Here is a 15,181-nt window from a genome sequence, read left to right as displayed (position 1 = left end):
GCTCTATGTTTTCAATTATCACTGTTCTCCGAACCAACCCCATCATTGTTACGATCCGAACCATCACCGTTAATCGACAATTCATTATTTTCCGAACTCCTACTAGAACCTGCAAGATCATCAATAGAAACATCGCCAATAATAACATAATCTAGTTTAGGGTCCACCGTTTCCGATTTTTCATAAACCAAGTATTCATCATTTCATAGTGAGGACACCACACGTCCCACCCAGTGTCTTCCCAGCTAATCGCCTGGTGACCACTGAGTGTACCTCAGACACTGATTTTAGGGCCTGCCTCTCGATAATTGCCAACCTTCGTAAGGGATCGCAAGGAGTAAGAGCCCATGCTTCGTCACAGGTAACACTGTGAGAACCTCCTTTACGACTAACCCGCACCAACGGCGTTAAACCACCTCTGATACCAACTTTCATGACCCGTCCTAACCCATCTGGACGAATACATTATATTTGGTTAAATCGCGGGGTACTTGACCTCTATATGATACATTTTACAAACATTGCATTCGTTTTTAAAAGACAAACTTTCATTTCATCTAAAGTTGACGGCATGCATACCATTTCATAATGTATCCAACTATAACTGACTTAGTAATAATCTTGATGAACTCGACAACTCGAATGCAACGTCCTTTGAAATATGTCATGAATGACTCCAAGTAATATCTCTAATATAAGCAAATGCACAGCGGAAGATTTCTTTCAAACCTGAGAATAAACATGCTTTAAAGTGTCAACCAAAAGGTTGGTGAGTTCATTAGTTTATCGTAATCAATCATTTTCACAATTTTAATAGACCACAAGATTTCATTTATTCAATAATCATACACTCACAAGTGTTTAAAAATTCATTCGTATGGATTGAACACCTGGTAACCGACATTAACAAAATGCATCTAGAATATCCCCATATATAAATATCGAAGTACTAAAGCAGTTCAAATTCTCTGACTGGGGCGTGTCAAAGCCCATAGATCTATCTTTAGGATTCGTGTCAATTGGTGGCAATTATAATAAACACCAATTCTTAGGCTACCAAGTTCAACAAGGGCGATATCCGGTATAACGATTCAACCATAGAATGTAGTTTCGATTACTTGTTTCTATTTCGTAAAGCATTTATAAAATCGCATGTATTCTCAGTCCCAAAAATATATATATTGCAAAAGCATTTAAAAGGGGAGCAAATAAAACTCACAATACTGTATTTTATAGTAAAAATACATATGACGGCATTGAACAACTGAACAATGCAGGGTTGGCCTCGGATTCACGAACCTATATCATTTATATATATTAACACATATAATGATAATTAAATAATTACATCTATTAATTATATAATATTTATGTATTTAGTGTTGTAGTTTATATAGAATTTGTATTACATTGTGTCTATATATTATATTTTAAATTATATATATATATATATATATATATATATATATAATATGTTAATATGTTTAATATATAATTATAGGTAATATAAATATATTTTATGTGTAAATTCTTTATTTGTTATAATATAATAATAATAATGAAAAATGATAATTTTAATAAAATGGTAGTTTTAATAATTATTATAACTTTAATAAAATGATATTATAAATAAATATGATAATAAAAATAATATTACTAATAATAATAATAATAATAATGATAATACTAGAAATGATAATTTTTATATAACATGATAGTTTTAATAAAAGTGTTAATTTTTATAATAATGATACTACTAATAATATTACTAATATCAATAATCTTAATCATATTACTTAGTAATTTCTTATTCTAATATTAGTTATGATATTAATAATAATTAGGATGATAATAATAATTAGAATAACAAAAATAATGATAATAATAATAATAATAATAATAATAATAATAATAATAATAATAATAATAATAATAATAATAATAATAATAATAATAATAATGATACTAATAATAATAATAATAATAATAATAATAATAATAATAATAATAATAATAATGATGATACTAATAATAATAATAATAATAATAATAATAATAATAATAATAATAATAATAATCATAATAATAATAATAATAATAATAATAATAATAATAATAATAATAATAATAATAATAATAATAATAATAATAATAATAATAATATTAATGATAGTAATAATAATAATTAACTTAACAATAATGATAATAATAATTCTAATTGTAACTATAATCATAATAATAATAATATTAATAATAATAATAATGATAATGGAAATGAAAATTAAAGTGTATACCCTTTCAAAAATGTTTTTTTTTCTAAAAAGAATTGACACAGACGAGGCTCGAACCCAAGACCTCTCGTTCACTCACTAACACATCAAACCAATGCTCTATTTATTATTTTCTGATTTAATTCTCGGATTAAACCTTTATAACCCATGTCCACTGCCTTCTTCTTATTAAACTAACCAATCCATGTTCATCTCGGCCCAACAGAAAACATGGCAGCCCAGGATCAAATTAATTCAACAACCCCAACAACCAGCCCAATATTGACAGCTTTTATTATTAAAATAAAAAATGCCATAGCCTGGTTTCGAACTCAGGACCTCTCGCTTAACAAGCGCCCCCTAAACCATCTACTCTGCCACTTCTTTTCTGAATTAAAACACAGCCTAAACTTTATTTATTCTATTATAACCGTCTGTCTCTTCTTCTTTGTGTCATCGTGTCATCATCATTCCGTCACTCACTCATCATCAATCTCCTCTTCAGTTTCATACTCGCATTATTATCAATGCTTATCATGTCATCACCGTGACATACATCATCATCAATCATTCCTTCGTTACCACCATCATCACCATCAACATCATCGACATCATAATCATCATTATCATTTCCGTTTCATCATCACCATCAAAGCATCTCTTATATCACCTTTAACATCAAGATCATCAGCTACTCGTATCATCATCTTCATCATGTATCACTCGTCAGCGGATCGCGTGGAAGATTAAGCAAAACACGTAATGTTTTGAAATCAAAATACACGGATCGTGTGGTGTTACACGAAACGCGTAATTCGTTGGTCATGTTTACTGTAGCTCCATCAGTTTCTTTGTTTCCTCATTTACTGTATCGAAGAAAAAAAATAGAACGAAAGGGTGCAGCAGCAAAACAGGCTGTTGTGGTTATGGTTGAATACCAACAGGAACATAATAAATGAGATGGTGAGTTTTGGAGATGGTGGAGGTGTTGGTTGACGGGTTGGTGGTTCCTTGTGATGGTTGATCGAATGTTGCAGTGGTAGTGGCGGTGGTTGGGAGATGAATGAGGTGAGGTGATGTAGGTGTTGGTTATCAACGAGATTTAGAGAGAGAGAGAGAGAGATGGTTCTCGATGGTGTGGATGGAAGGGTGGTTCTTTGGTTACAAGAGTTAAGAAAGGGAGAGAGAAGACAAACGAGAGAGAGAGAGAGAGAGAGAGAGAGAGAGAGAGAGAGAGAGAGAGAGATTTGAAGAATGGTGATTGAAGGTGGCGTTCATTGATGGTTGTCGATGGTTGTGAGATTGGTAAAAGGATGGTGGCTTGCGAATAATCGTGGGTGGTGGGGATGGCCGATGAGGTGGTGCACGATGGTGGTGCCAAGGTGGTCATGGTGATAGCAAACGGCGGAGGTGGTGGTGAGGATGGTGGTTACGAGTGGTGATCAAGGTGAGGGTTGAGATATATGTATGCAGCATAGGTATATATATAAGATATATATATTTCTATTTATAAATACTAGTAATAAATAATAAATATAATACACATGCTAAGTTAAACGAATAGTGCAGCAAGTACAATGATCAATTTAATTCACGGATGAAATTATTGTTAGTATGTCTCAAGTTGACAGATAAAGTGAGAGGTGGTATATAAAAGATATTATCATATGATATAATAATAAATTAATATTATATTAATTATAATATGAATTTACATTAATAACGTGCATAATTCCTTAGCCACCACCAATTATTATTTTAACTTTCTATCATGGACTAGATTTCGCGTTCCGTTGTTAAACAGTGGCGGATAAAAGTGTTCAGAAAAATCCCATATTTTTAATTTAACTATATTTATTTATTTTGGTCCTTATGGTATAAAATTCAATCATTAATTATTAAATAAAAATTACATTAATTATTCACTCCAACCCAAGTAAAATATAAAAAGTTTTAAAATTTAATACATAGCTCCTAAATACATTTTTACTAAGCCTATAATTTAGAAAACCCATTTTCGGATCACCATTTATTTTAAAATCATATAAGTTTGAATTTTAACTGGCTTAATATCCATCGAAATATCCAACGAGTATTACAATTATTTCATATTTATTTTTAATATACTTTTATTTATAGATTTGTTTTAAATAATAATTATTATAATATCATATTTCATTTTATTTTACAAAATAAATTTTAAATGATAATATCATATACTATTATATTTCTAATTATTATTCATATATAATATACACACACATATCTAATTACAATTAATTATTCGTGAATCATCGAGAACAGTCAAATGTCAATTGAATATATGAATCAGTTCAAAATTTTTGAGACTCAACATTACATACTTCGCTTATCATATCGAAATCATATAAATATTAAGTTTAAATTTAGTCGGAAATTCCCGGGTCGTCACACATCAAAAGTTAAATATCAACGGGCCAACATGATTATTAAAAAGTTAAATATCACAAAAGGAAAGGAGTTTATACCATTATGTAATTTATAATATATATATATATATATATATATATATATATATATATATATATATATATATATATATATTTGTTGCTAAAATAACGATTACTATTAAAATTAAAGGGACCTTCATTAATAGATGAAAGACCCCCAAACTAAAACAAGAAAGAAACCAACAAAGGGCTCGAAACAAGAAAACCAACCTAGACCAATCTAACTATACGCTAAGTCAAAACAAGCCCAACGAAACCAAAACCTATAACACAATCTAAACTGCAGATATCACAATATCACGAAGCATGTAGACAAAACACAATGCCAAATATAATAAATCAACAATACCACATTGACAAAACCAAAAGCGTGCAAAACCAATTAACCGGCTTTAGAGGCACGTTTTTTGTTCCTCTCGTCCGGACGAGAAGTCTTCCCGTCAACCTTGTCGATATGCACTCCTTTACCTTTCCTAGATTTGAAGTCGTAGGAGCTAACCTCGACCAAGCTACCGTTGATGATCGAACCCGGGACACAAGGGGGGATCACGCCTTCATCCTCCAATCGTTGAAAAAAGCCTTTACCGTTTCCATTCGACTGCTCCACATCATCTTCATCCCGAAGCACAAACACTCCATTATCCTTCTTCTTCTTGTTTTTACCATTCTTTATGCGAGGAACCCAAGGACGCTCAATAACACGTTGTTCACCAAGAGAAGTAGAAGAAACAACTTCAACATTGGTCGCAACATCAGAATGTTGCAACACCTCTTTTGTCACTTCTAAAACAGGGGTTTCACCAAAATTATCAACCTAGTCACGAACACCTTGAACTTGAATCGGCGATTTGGCAAGAACACCATCATCAGTACTACCAAATTTCAAACCTGAACCAAGAGCATCATTGACCTCCTGATCGATCACCGTATCAGTCACTTCGACAAAAATAGCTTGAGTATCAAACGACTGTGATTCTGTCACAACAGCTTCATCATCATGAGCAATTAATGGATCCTCTACCACTAATGCATCTTGCACATTTTCAACCACTAACGCATCTTGCACATTTTCAGCTTGTTGTTCGTAAAATGGATGACCCGCCATAACTATCCAATTGGAAATGTCTAAAAGGTAGGAAGGAAAAACATCATTTAACCAATTGGTATCCACGATCATTGAATTCACCTCATTAACCCATAAGCTTGTGTTCGAAAAACGTCTATCTTGTAAGTCCACTTCAACGGTGTCAATGATATGCTTGACACACCCGGTCTTAATGAAAGCAAATGAAGACCCCACATTACCTAGATTCGAGGTGGACTTAGCTAACGAAACTTCACCAAAAAGAGAAGCCACCTTCTTAGTATTGCATGAAATGTCCCGTTCATATTGTTTATAAACGTTAAATATTAATTGATTTCGTCGCGAGGTTTTGACCTCCATATGAGACGTTTTTCATGAAATGTCCCGTTCATATTGATTATAAACGTTCCATATTAATTGATTTCGTTGCGAGGTTTTGACCTCTATATGAGACGTTTTTCAAAGACTGCATTCATTTTTAAAACAACCATAACTTTTATTTTATCAATAAAGGTTTCAAAAGCATTACGTAGATTATCAAATAATGATAATCTAAAATATACTGTTTACACACGACCATTACATAATGGTTTACAATAGAAATATATTACATCGACATATGTTTCTTGAATGCAGTTTTTACATAATATCATACAAACATGGACTCCAAATCTTGTCCTTATTTTAGTATTCAACAGCGGAAGCTCTTAATATTCACCTGAGAATAAACATGCTTTAAACGTCAACAAAAATGTTGGTGAGTTATAGGTTTACCTATATATATCAAATCGTAACAATAGACCACAAGATTTCATATTTCAATATACATCCCATACATAGAGATAAAAATTATTCATATGGTGAACACCTGGTAACCGACATTAACAAGATGCATATATAAGAATATCCCCATCATTCCGGGACACCCTTCGGATATGATATAAATTTCGAAGTACTAAAGCATCCGGTACTTTGGATGGGGTTTGTTAGGCCCAATATATCTATCTTTAGGATTCGCGTCAATTAGGGTGTCTGTTCCCTAATTCTTAGATTACCAGACTTAATAAATAGGGGTATATTCGATTTCGATGATTCAACCATAGAATGTAGTTTCACGTACTTGTGTTTATTTTGTAAATCATTTATAAAACCTGCATGTATTCTCATCCCAAAAATATTAGATTTTAAAAGTGGGACTATAACTCACTTTCACATATTTTTACTTCGTCGGGAAGTAAGACTTGACCATTGGTCGATTCACGAACCTATAACAAATATGTACATATATATAAAAGTACATTCAAAATATATTTACAACACTTTTAATACATTTTGATGTTTTAAGTTTATTAAGTCAGCTGTCCTCGTTAGTAACCTACAACTAGTTGTCCAACGTTAGATGTACAGAAAAAATTTGATATATATTATCTTGAATCAATCCACGACCCAGTGTATACACGTCTCAGGCTAGATCACAACTCAAAGTATATATATTTTTGGAATCAACCTCAACCCTGTATAGCTAACTCCCACATTACTGCATATAGAGTGTCTATGGTTGTTCCAAATAATATATACACATGGGTCGATATGATATGTCAAAATATTTGCATACGTGTCTATGGTATCCCAAGATTACATAATATATTAGAATATATGTATAATACAATATAAGTTAGCTAGAATATGATTAATATAGATTTGTTACCAATTTTCACGTTGCTACAACAAGAAAAATTATCCAATCTTGTTTTACCCATAACTTCTTCATTTTAAATCCGTTTTGAGTGAATCAAATTACTATGGTTTCATATTGAACTCTATTTTATGAATCTAAATAGAAAAAGTATAGGTTTATAGTCGGAAATATAAGTTACAAGTCATTTTTGTAAAGGTAGTCATTTCAGTCAAAAGAACAACGTCTAGATGACCATTTTAGAAAACATACTTCCACTTTGAATTTAACCATGATTTTTGGATATAGTTTCATGTTCATAAGAAAAATCATTTTCCCAGAAGAACAACTTTTAAATCAAAGTTTATCATAGTTTTTAATTAACTAACCCAAAACAGCCCGCGGTGTTATTTCGACGGCGTAAATCCGGTTTTACGGTGTTTTTCGTGTTTCCAGGTTTTAAATCATTAAGTTAGCATATCATATAGATATAGAACATGTGTTTAGTTGATTTTAAAAGTTAAGTTAGAAGGATTAACTTTTGTTTGCGAACAAGTTTAGAATTAACTAAACTATGTTCTAGTGATTACAAGTTTAAACCTTCGAATAAGATAGCTTTATATGTATGAATCGAATGATGTTATGAACATCATTACTATCTCAAGTTTTCTGGATAAAGCTACTGGAAATGAGAAAAATGGATCTAGCTTCAAAGGATCCTTGGATGGCTTGAAAGTTCTTGAAGCAGAATCATGACACGAAAACAGTTCAAGTAAGATTTTCACTCGAAATAAGATTGTTATAGTTATAGAAATTGAATAAAAGTTTGAATATGAGTATTACCTTGTATTAGAAAGATATCTTACTGTAAATAAGAAAGATTTCTTGAGGTTGGATGATCAATCTACAAGATTGGAAGTAAGCTAGCAAACTTGGAAGTATTCTTGATTTTATGAAACTTGAACTTGTAGAATTTATGAAGAACACTTAGAACTTGAAGATAGAACTTGAGAGAGATCAATTAGATGAAGAAAATTGAATAATGAAAGTTTTTGTAGGTGTTTTTGGTCGTTGGTGTATGGATTAGATATAAAGGATATGTAATTTTGTTTTCATGTAAATAAGTCATGAATGATTACTCATATTTTTGTAATTTTATGAGATATTTCATGCTAGTTACCAAATGATGGTTCCCACATATGTTAGGTGACTCACATGGGCTGCTAAGAGCTGATAATTGGAGTGTATATACCAATAGTACATACATCTAAAAGTTGTGTATTGTACGAGTACGAATACGGGTGCATACGAGTAGAATTGTTGATGAAACTGAACGAGGATGTAATTGTAAGCATTTTTGTTAAGTAGAAGTATTTTGATAAGTATCTTGAAGTCTTTCAAAAGTGTATGAATACATATTAAAACACTACATGTATATACATTTTAACCGAGTCGTTAAGTCATCGTTAGTCGTTACGTGTAAGTGTTGTTTTGAAACCTTTAGGTTGTTAAATGTTGTTAACCCAATGTTTATAATATCAAATGAGATTTTAAATTATTATATTATCATGATATTATGATGTACAAATATCTCTTAATATGATATATATACATTAAAAATCGTTACAACGATAATCGTTACATATATGTCTCGTTTCAAAATCATTAAGTTAGTAGTCTTGTTTTTACACATGTAGTTCATTATTAATATACTTAATGATATGTTTACTTATCATAATATCATGTTAACTATATATATAACCATATATATGTCATCATATAGTTTTTACAAGTTTTAACGTTCGTGAATCACCGGTCAACTTGGGTGGTCAATTGTCTATATGAAACCTATTTCAATTAATCAAGTCTTAACAAGTTTGATTGCTTAATATGTTGGAAACATTTAATCATGTAAATAACAATTTCATTTAATATATATATAAACATGGAAAATTTCGGGTCACTACAGTACCTACCAGTTAAATAAATTTCGTCCCGAAATTTTAAGCAGTTGGAGGTGTTGACGTATCTTCTGGAAATAAATGCGGGTATTTCTTCTTCATCTGATCTTCTCGTTCCCAGGTGAACTTGGGTCCTCTACGAGTATTCCATCGAACCTTAACAATTGGTATCTTGTTTTGCTTAAGTCTTTTAACCTCACGATCCATTATTTCGACGGGTTCTTCGATGAATTGAAGTTTTTCGTTGATTTGGATTTCATCTAATGGAATAGTGAGATCTTTTTTAGCAAAACATTTCTTCAAATTCGAGACGTGGAAAGTGTTATGTACAGTCGCGAGTTGTTGAGGTAACTCAAGTCGGTAAGCTACTGGTCTGACACGATTAATAATCTTGAATGGTCCGATATACCTTGGATTTAATTTCCCTCGTTTACCAAATCGAACAACACCTTTCCAAGGTGCAACTTTAAGCATGACCATCTCTCCAATTTCAAATTCTATATCTTTTCTTTTAATGTCAGCGTAGCTCTTTTGTCGACTTTGGGCGGTTTTCAACCGTTGTTAAATTTGGATGATCTTCTCGGTAGTTTCTTGTATTATCTCCGGACCCGTAATCTGTCTATCCCCCACTTCACTCCAACAAATCAGAGACCTGCACTTTCTACCATAAAGTGCTTCAAACGGCGCCATCTCAATGCTTGAATGGTAGCTGTTGTTGTAGGAAAATTCTGCTAACGGTAGATGTCGATCCCAACTGTTTCATTAATCAATAACACATGCTCATAGCATGTCTTCAAGCGTTTGTATCATCCTTTCGCTCTGCCCATCAGTTTGTGGATGATAGGCAGTACTCATGTCTAGACGAGTTCCTAATGCTTGCTGTAATGTCTGCCAGAATCTTGAAATAAATATGCCATCCCTATCAGAGATAATAGAGATTGGTATTCCATGTCTGGAGATGACTTCCTTCAAATACAACTTCTCCATCTTGTCATCTTCTCTTATTGGTAGGAAGTGTGCTGATTTGGTGAGACGATCAACTATTACCCAAATAGTATCAAAACCACTTGCAGTCCTTGGCAATTTAGTGATGAAATTCATGGTAATGTTTTTCCATTTCCATTTCGGGATTTCGGGTTGTTGAAGTAGACCTGATGGTTTCTGATGCTCAGCTTTGACCTTAGAACACGTCAAACATTCTCCTACGTATTTAGCAATATCGGCTTTCATACCCGGCCACCAAAAATTTTTCTTGAGATCCTTGTACATCTTCTCCGTTCCAGGATGTATTGAGTATCTGGTTTTATGAGCTTCTCTAAGTACCATTTCTCTCATATCTCCAAATTTTGGTACCCAAATCCTTTCAGCCCTATACCGGGTTCCGTCTTCCCGAATATTAAGATGCTTCTCCGATCCTTTGGGTATTTCATCCTTTAAATTTCCCTCTTTTAAAACTCCTTGTTGCGCCTCCTTTATTTGAGTAGTAAGGTTATTGTGAATCATTATATTCATAGATTTTACTCGAATGGGTTCTCTGTCCTTCCTGCTCAAGGTGTCGGCTACCACATTTGCCTTCCCTGGGTGGTAACGAATCTCAAAGTCGTAATCATTCAACAATTCAATCCACCTACGCTGCTTCATATTCAGTTGTTTTTGATTAAATATGTGTTGAAGACTTTTGTGGTCGGTATATATAATACTTTTGACCCCATATAAGTAGTGCCTCCAAGTCTTTAATGCAAAAACAACCGCGCCTAATTCCAAATCATGCGTCGTATAATTTTGTTCGTGAATCTTCAATTGTCTAGACGCATAAGCAATCACCTTCATTCGTTGCATTAATACACAACCGAGACCTTGCTTTGATGCGTCACAATAAATTACAAAATCATCATTCCCTTCAGGCAATGACAATATAGGTGCCGTAGTTAGCTTTTTCTTCAATAACTGAAACGCTTTCTCTTGTTCATCCTTCCATTCAAATTTCTTCCCTTTATGCGTTAATGCAGTCAAGGGTTTTGCTATTCTGGAAAAGTCTTGGATGAACCTTCTGTAGTAACCAGCTAGTCCTAAAAACTGGTGTATGTGTTTCGAAGTTTTCGGGGTTTCCCACTTTTCAACAGTTTCTATCTTTGCCGGATCCACCTTAATACCTTCTTTGTTCACTATGTGACCGAGGAATTGAACTTCTTCCAAGCAAAATGCACACTTTGAAAACTTAGCGTACAATTCTTCCTTCCTCAATACTTCTAACACCTTTCTCAAATGTTCACTGTGTTCTTGGTCATTCTTTGAGTAAATAAGTATGTCATCAATGAAAACAATGACAAACTTGTCAAGGTATGGTCCACACACTCGGTTTATAAGGTCCATGAACACAGCTGGTGCATTAGTTAAACCAAATGGCATGACCATAAACTCGTAATGACCGTAACGTGTTCTGAAAGCAGTCTTTGGAATAACATCTTCTTTCACCCGCATTTGATGATACCCGGAACGTAAGTCAATCTTTTAATAAACAGACGAGCCTTGTAGTTGATCAAATAAGTCATCGATTCTCGATAGTGGGTAGCGGTTCTTGATGGTAAGTTTGTTCAACTCTCGATAGTCGATACACAACCTGAATGTACCATCTTTCTTCTTGACAAACAAAACAGGAGCTCCCCACGGTGATGTGCTTGGTCGAATGAAACCACACTCTAAAAGTTCTTGTAATTGGCTTTGCAGTTCTTTCATGTCACTGGGTGCGAGTCTGTAAGGAGCACGTGCTATTGGTGCAGCTCCTGGTACAAGATCTATTTGAAATTCAACGGATCGATGTGGGGGTAATCCCGGTAATTCTTTCAGAAATACATCGAGAAATTCTTTTGCGACGGGAACATCAATGATGCTCTTTTCTTCAGTTTGTACTTTCTCGACGTGTGCTAGAACAGCATAGCAACCTTTTCTTATTAGTTTTTGTGCCTTCAAATTACTAATAAGATGTAGCTTCGTGTTGCCCTTTTCTCCGTACACCATTAAGGGTTTTCCTTTTTCTCGTATAATGCGAATTGCATTTTTGTAACAAACGATCTCTGCTTTCACTTCTTTCAACCAGTCCATACCGATTATCACATCAAAACTCCCTAACTCTACTGGTATCAAGTCAATCTTAAATGTTTCGCTAACCAGTTTAATTTCTCGATTCCGACATATATTATCTGCTAAAATTAATTTACCATTTGCTAATTCGAGTAAAAATTTACTATCTAAAGGCGTCAATGGACAACTTAATTTAGCACAAAAATCTCTACTCATATAGCTTCTATCCGCACCCGAATCAAATAAAACGTAAGCAGATTTATTGTCAATAAGAAACGTACCCGTAACAAGCTCCGGATCTTCCTGTGCCTCTGCCGCATTAATATTGAAAACTCTTCCGCGGCCTTGTCCATTCGTGTTCTCCTGGTTCGGGAAATTTCTAATAATGTGGCCCGGTTTTCCACATTTATAACAAACTACATTGGCATAACTTGCTCCGACACTACTTGCTCCGCCATTACTCGTTCCGACACCATTTGTTCCTTTCGTTCTGTTAACCCCTGATCCGTAGACCTCACACTTCGCCGCGCTATGACCATTTCTTTTACACTTGTTGCAAAATTTGGTGCAGAACCCCGAGTGATACTTTTCACACCTTTGGCATAGCTGCTTCTGATTGTTGTTGTTGTTGTTGTTGTTGTTGTTGCGGTTATTATTGTTGTTGGGATGATTGTTGTAGTTGCTGTTGTTGTTGTTGTTGTTGTTGTTGTTGTTGTTGTTGTTGTTGTTGTTGTTGTTGTTGTTGTTGGGCCGTTTGTTGTAGTTGCGATTGATGTTGCGATTGTTGGGATAGTTGTTGCGATTAGTGTTGTAATTGCTGTTGTTGTATTGGTGATTCTTATCACCGTTTTCCTCCCACTTTCTTTTGACTTGCTTCACATTGGCCTCTTCAGCAGTCTGTTCTTTAATTCTTTCTTCAATCTGGTTCACTAGTTTGTGAGCCATTCTACATGCCTGTTGTATGGAGGTGGGCTCGTGTGAACTTATATCTTCTTGGATTCTTTCCGGTAATCCTTTCACAAACGCGTCGCGTCGATCTTCTCTTCCTCATCTTCGAACGCTCCCGGACACAATAGGCATAATTCTGTGAATCGTCTTTCGTACGTGGTAATATCAAATCCTTGGGTTCGTAACCCTCTAAGTTCTGTCTTGAGCTTATTGACCTCGGTTCTAGGACGGTAATTCTCGTTCATCAAGTGCTTGAATGCTGACCACGATAGTGCGTAAGCATCATCTTGTCCCAGTTGCTTTAGATAGGTATTCCACCATGTTAACGCAGAACCTGTGAAGGTATGCGTAGCGTACTTCACTTTGTCCTCTTCAGTACACTTACTTATGGCAAACACCGATTCGACCTTCTCGGTCCACCGTTTCAATCCGATCAGTCCTTCGGTTCCATCAAATTCTAAAGGTTTGCAGCCAGTGAATTCTTTGTAGGTGCATCCTACACAATAACCTGTACTGCTAGATCCAAGGTTATTGTTGGTATGTAGCGCAGCCTGTACTGCGGCTATGTTTGAAGCAAGAAAGGCACGAAATTCCTCTTCGCTCATATTCAAGGTGTGTCGAGTAGTCGGTGCCATTTCCTTCAAAATAGTCAAATGAAACGAGTTAATCATATAGAATATCAAGAGTAGTCAATAGTATTTCGTAGCGTAATATGAACTTATTTATAAAAGCACTTTCTTCATATTAGCGTTTTATACTCTTTAATTCGGGTAGTACCTACCCGTTAAGTTCATACTTAGTAGCTAACATACCATTTCAACTGCTACAATTCTATATGAAAAACTAATCACAAAAAAAAAAAATATATCATATTCAAACCTTTATACAATAACTTGCAAACTTACAATACCGCTTTTTTTACATATAGCATGAAATATAGCACATAAAACTTTGATACAAAGTAGTTGCGAAGATAATTCTAGATAATAAATAAGGCGTTCAGCAAAGGCAATAAAGACACGTAATTCATACGTCCAGAAACAAGTCATGCATTCTGGTTTTACTAATACCACTTCCCATCCTTGGTTTTGTGGAACATAACCGTTGTGACCGATAGTAAGACAATGTGTTGTAACGTCGTCAAAAGGATGAAGGTTACATAATGACCAACAGTCTCGTAATAACCTAAAAACCTCATTTCTTACCCCAATTACGGACTCCGTCACTTATGGGAATGTTTTGTTTAATAGTTGTAGCCCGATGTTCTTGTTCTCACTTTGGTGAGAAGCAAACATTACTAACCCTTAAGCATAACATGCTTCTTTATGTTGCATGTTAGCCGCTTTTTCTAAATCACGAAGTCCTATATTCGGATATATTGAGTCAAAATAATTTCTTAACCCGTTGCGTAAAATAGCATTTGGGTTCCCCGCAATATATGCGTCAAAGTAAACACATCGTAACTTATGGATTTCCCAATGTGATATCCCCCATCTTTTGAACGAAAGCCTTTTATAAATCAAGGCATTCTTGGAACGTTCTTCGAATATCTTACAAACTGATCTCGCCTTAAATAGTTGTGCCGAGGAATTCTGACCGACTCTAGACGAGATTTCATCAATCATGTCTCCGGGTAGGTCTCTTAAAATATTGGGTTGTCTATCCATTTTGTG

Source organism: Rutidosis leptorrhynchoides, chromosome 11, assembly GCF_046630445.1.
Source record: "Rutidosis leptorrhynchoides isolate AG116_Rl617_1_P2 chromosome 11, CSIRO_AGI_Rlap_v1, whole genome shotgun sequence".
Lineage (NCBI taxonomy): Eukaryota > Viridiplantae > Streptophyta > Magnoliopsida > Asterales > Asteraceae > Rutidosis > Rutidosis leptorrhynchoides.
The sequence above is the reverse complement of the archived record's forward strand: the minus strand, read 5'-3'. Positions refer to the sequence as shown.